This window comes from Sciurus vulgaris (assembly GCF_902686455.1).
Source record: "Sciurus vulgaris genome assembly, chromosome: 4".
Taxonomy (NCBI): Eukaryota; Metazoa; Chordata; class Mammalia; order Rodentia; family Sciuridae; genus Sciurus; species Sciurus vulgaris.
The window spans coordinates 145,936,974-145,942,973 of NC_136464.1; positions in this window are offsets into that span (position 1 = coordinate 145,936,974).

Sequence of the window (6,000 nt, forward strand, 5' to 3'; positions counted from 1 at the left end):
ATTTTCCATTGTATATATGTGCCACATTTTCTTTACCCATCCATTAATTGATGGACACCTAAGTTGTTTCCATTTCTTGGTTGTTATGAATAGTGTACGCTGAATGTAGAAGTGCCTACCTCTTCCACCTGCTAGTTTCATCACCCTTAGATATTTACCCAGAAGCAGGATTTATGGATATGTTAGTTCTACTCTTAATTCTTGAGGAACTTTCATACTAATATCCATAATGGCTACCCTACTCATATTTCTACCAACAGCATACAAGGGTTCTCTTTTCTCCACCTTATCATCAACAATTATCTTTTTGATAGCCATCCCAACAGGTATTGTTGTGGTTTAGATATGATGTATCCCCCAAAAGTTCATGTGTGAGACAAAGCAAGGGAGTTAGAGCTGAAATGTTTGGCTGGGTTATGCGAGCTTTACCCTAATCAGTGCATTAATCCACTGATATGAATTAACTGGGAAGAAACTGTAGGTAAGAAGAATGTGGCTGAAGGAGGTGGGTCATTGGGGTGTGATTTGGGGGCTTATATTTTGTCCCTGGTTAGTAGAGCTCTCTCTGCTTCCTGATTGTCCTGAGCAGCCTTCCTCCTCCATGGCCTTCTGCCATGATATTCTGACTCATCTTGGGCCCGGAGCAATACAGTTGGTCATTTGTAGACTGAAACCTCAGAAATTGTGAGTGAAACTAAACTTAACCTCCTCTAAATTGTTCTTGACAGGTCATTGGATCCCAGCTTTAAAAAGAAGGAAGGAAGGGAGGGAGGGAGGGAGGGAGGGAGGGAGGGAAGGAGGGAAGGAAGGAAGGAAGGAAGGAAGGAAGGAAGGAAGGGAGGGAGGGAGGAAGGAAGGAGAAAAGAAAACCTGAGTAGAATAGGTATGAAGTAGTATCTCACTGTGGTTTTGATTTGCATAATCAGAATTCTTTGTGTATGACCCCGAATTAATCTAAAGGAAACCATTAACTTCATTGCTAAACAAAGAAAAATACAAAGAAAATTACTTCTCATATTTTTGTGTGTTGAAATTATGGAAGTCATCTTTCACATCAAAAAATAGTATTTCTGTTACTCTACATTTTTATTAGCAGAACATCTTCAGGTTCTCTATCCTCTTTTAATTAATGCCTTATTTTAAATCTACCTTTAAGTCTAAGTCAAGTACCTATGCAGGGACTCTATAAGCAAAATCAAATGACAACAAAAACTTATAAAAATATACATATTTTCATTAATACTTACTGAATTTCTATAGATAATTTAAAGATACAAAGATTAACAGAAAACTCAAAAGATATAAAAAGTCACAGAAAAGACTTTGGAGATGGTTCTGAAACATAGGAAACATCTTTGATCACATTTATAATAAGAGAAATGATAATTAAAACTGTACTGCATCTTTTTCATTTTAATATTGAAGGCATTTTGAAAATTTAGACAAGCTTTGTTGGCAAAGCCATGAAGAAAACATGAACTCCTGTATATTAGCAATGAGAACGCAAATTGGAACAAGCTATACAGAAGCAATTTGGCAATATGTACTAAAATTACAAATGCACTTGTCATTTCATGTGGCAATTCCACTTTTAGGAATTTATTCGACCGAGTGTGTCTTAACAGATAGTAAAAGAGATGTATGCATGGTTTCTCTGTATTGAGAAATTAGAAGTTTTCTAAATCTCCATTAATAGGAGGTTGGCTATCTATTTTGGTACTTCTGTCCAATGGAATACTACACAATTTTTATGCAAATGTTCACAGCAGTTTTATTTATAATACCTAAAATGGGGAAATAATATAAAATGTTCATTAACAGGTGTATAGAAAAACATGAATGGACTATTGATACAATGTGGATGACTCTCAAAAATATCGTGTTGAGTCAAAGAAGCCAGTGGTGTCAAAAATATATTATTCTATTTAACTCACTGTATATGAAACTCTAGAAAAGACAAACTTCATATGTAGTGACATCAGGCAAAACAAATCAACACTGCTCAGATATAGAGTAGGTAAGAACTGTCAGACATGGAAAATAATACAATTATAGAGATGATGGGAACATTCTGTATTTTGATTGTTATTATTTTATAAAAACATATTTTATGTTTAACCAAGTAGAATATTAGATCTTGCTGTAGTATACTGGAACACAGCAGATAAAGGATGAATGTTTGTAATATGGATTTCTAAAAATAAGAGGCAAAAGCAAAGCAGAACTACAAAGTCAAGGAGCCTCCACAGGAATAACTTGATATTGTATTTTTCTTTTAGCCATTCCAATGGGTAGGTAAATGGCATTGCCCTGATTTTTAATTTGCACTTTAGGAAAGCCCTGTGTGTGTGTGTAGTGCTCAATCTTACACATTTCTCCATCATAGTGAGCATGACTGAAATTATTGAATGTCATGATGCAAAAAAAATAAAATCCATTTTCTGGAAAAAAAAAAAAAGACAAAATATTTTGTTAGCTCACACAAAATGATGGAAACTATTTCCAAAAAACTACTTATTTTTTTATCAAATAAAATAATTGATATTTCCATTACACCTAATATTTGTAGGTGTTTTCTCTTAGAGTTTCTTAATACTAGTCTAAAAATCAAATTAAGTATTTATTTTGTATCACTTTGAGAAAAATATACATAGAATAAAATGCATGATGCACTTTATGTGTATGTTTTGATGAGTTTTGGCAAATTTATGCAAAGCTTTTATCAAAAAAAATAGGGAAGCTCCTTTTCTACTGATATAGAAAGATAATCTGTTATGGTTTGGATGTGAGGTGTTCCCCAGAAGTTCCTGTTAATGCAGGAATATTCAGAGGTGGAATGATTAGATTATGAGAGCTATACCCTCATCAGTCCATCTTAGTTTCAATGGACTGAATGGGTAGTTACTGTAGGCAGGTGGGACAAGGCTGGAAGAGGTAGGTCACTGGGACTGTGCCTTGGAAAGGTTCATCCTCACTGCAACCCCTGCCCCCACTCTTCTTCCTTATTGCCATGAGGGGAGCAGCTTCCCTCTGCTACACCCTTCCCCCATGATGTGCTGCCCCACCTTGTCCTCTGAGCAATGAAGTCAACCATCTATGAACTGAGACTTCTGAAACCATGAGCCCCAAATAAATTTTTCCTCCTCTCAGTTCTTTTGTCAGATATTTTGGTCACAGAGATGCAAAAATTAACTAAAAAAGAAATAGGTACTAAGAAGTGGGGTCATCATTGTGACCAACCTGACCATATGGTCTAGAAGGCTTTGGAAATTGTTCATGAAAAGAATTTTCAAAAGTTTAGAGATAGAGACTGGAAAAGCTTTAGAATGTTGTAAGCAGAGATTAATGGACAATTCCGGTGGAGTTCAGAAGACCAGAATGCCAATAGACTATGCTCATGAGGCTTTAGAGGAAAATGAGGATTCATTGGAAATTAGACTAAATGCCATTTGTGTTATATTCTGGCAAAAAAAAAAAAACTTGGCAACATTTTGCCCATGTCCTGAGTTTGTGTAAGGCTGAATTTAAAAGTGATGGACTAATTAATCTGGTGGCAGAAATTTCAAGACAACACAGCATTCATACAGTGGCATGGAGACTGGTAACATCTTTCACCCAAGTTCACTGTGAGAATTGGGGCAGAAAGAGCTAAAGAATTTTTTAAACTTTGCAGTTTAGGGGAAAAAAGTACATGTAAAGCTGGGGCCAAGGAAGTTATGCTTGTCAAAGACATTGTAGCCTTTAAAGAGATGCTAAGTACTTTGCACAGAGACAATAGGAAAGATGACTGAGGGCATCTTTGAAATTTTCCAAACTACAACCATTGGAGGCTTAAGGATGTAGAAGGGAAAATTCCTTTGAGAAGAGATCATGGGGGCACTCGGCTTACACAGGGGCATCTAGAAAGTTGTTGCATCATACTGAGCCTTGCAGGAACTCAGAGGCTACCGCAGTCATGATTCCAGGGGACCTCATTATGATACAGGCTGGCATCAGACCTTGGCATAATCCACATGGTGCTGGCAATATAATAAAATTAAGGGAAGTTATAAATTTTCCAAATGAACCACTCAAGAGAGTACCTTCATCTTAATGGTATGTCCATTTGCTCCTCTAAATTCTGGATCTAATTGACTCCTTACATTCAAGTTTCCATTCATTCTCTAGATCTGATGAAGAATCTTTGACACACTCAGTTTTAGCATGAATGTTATTACATAATATTATTGTGAGCACCAACAAAAAGAAATTCTAAATTCCCACATTCCCTCCTTTGAAAAATGATTCCATTCATTTCCCAAAATAATCAATTCTAACAATTTAACCCATAGGATTAGAGGGATTTTGCAGTAAGAATTCCTCCTACCTTTCTGACAAATCTGTTCTTTTGCTGACCTGTCTTCTTTTACCTGTTTTTGATTGTTATGTTCCCCAGACTCCTTCTCATTCTTTATGATACCCCAAGTGACAGGTGATCTCACTTATTACAGATGAGACTGACTTCTAGTTCATTCCATAAGTAACCCTGGGGCCCCTCCACTGCATGTCCAAAGATGAGCTCTTCATCTTCTCCAAAAATATTTTCACCGTTTTATCATAGAGCCTCTTTTCTTCCTCACCCCTACTAGCCAGTTCTTAAATCCTATTGCTCCTAGTCCTCAAGTCCCCCGACACTGCATTCCATCCCCACTACTCCACTTGGTTCAGACCATCTTCACTTTTCACACCAACAATTGTAATGGTTTACAAACTTTTCTCCTTCCTCTATCTAACCTGTCTTTAGAATCATTCCTCAGCACAACTACTGGAATTTTACCTTTAAAACAAAAATCTGATCATAACACTTCTTGCCTCCATCCTTTAACAGCTCCCTGTCACTGATAGAACTGGATCCTCTCTACTTTTCATCTTTAGACCTCAGGACTCCCCTAAATCTTCCCTGAATGTTGCAGTTATACCCTTCCATCTGTTTCTAAAATGAACCATGCTTTCTATTCACTGCATACCTTCCAAACAAGGCCTTCCCTTATCCTGAAAAGCCTTCCCCATGCTTGTCTCTACTTCTATCACTCATTACTTAATGAGCCCCTAGTTATCTTTCACGATGCAAGAGTAACCTCTGACGCTGAGCATGCCTATCCCTGAGCAGCATCTGCTTGTATAACATAAGTCTGTCCACAGTAAAGTGCTGGTGCAATGAGGTCTAAAGAAGTAGGCAGCCCCCTTGTCGCTTCAGACACACACTTAGCATACAACTGGTATGAGAGCATTTAATTGCATTTGAATTGAGTTTAATTGAAGGGTAATACCTAACATATGTTTATTTTTAAATCTCCACTGGCATTGTGAGTTAAAGAAAAAAAAATGTTCCAAAGATTGGATGTCTCAAAACACACACACACACACACACACACACACACACACACACACACACACACACACACAAAGGTTTTCAAGAAAATGTCCAAGAAAGAGGGCTGAAGATGATGTATCTGAAGTAAGGAGTGGGAAAGAGAAAGGAAAGATGTCATGATTAATAGATGCCTCCCAGGAGTTTGGGAAGTGATAAGCTTCCTTCTTTTGCCAAAACTCTAGTAGATCAGGATTGTTGCCTTATTTTTCACTTCCTGTGGATTCCTTAGGAAGTTATCGATAGAGTCACTTCTAGACGGCATTAACATGTTAATCAGGCTTCTGTTCTTTGCCATTTCCAGTTACACTCTTGTCACCACTTGCTTGAAACCTAATCTAAGCACTCAAGATTCTCTGGTACTAGGGAAATGAGTCTCTTTGAGAATAAATTCGCAAGTACTCCTCCTTGTCACACTTTAAAGCTACACCCCAGGTGTCTAACTGCTTACCTGGAATCTACTATGGAACAGGTTTGCTCCTGATCACTAAATCCCTTGTCACTACAACCCAGAATTGGCCTTTCTGGGAACCAGAACGCAGAAAGGGAGGACGAGCTAGAAACTTGCAGCATTCCTGTTTCTCTTCTCT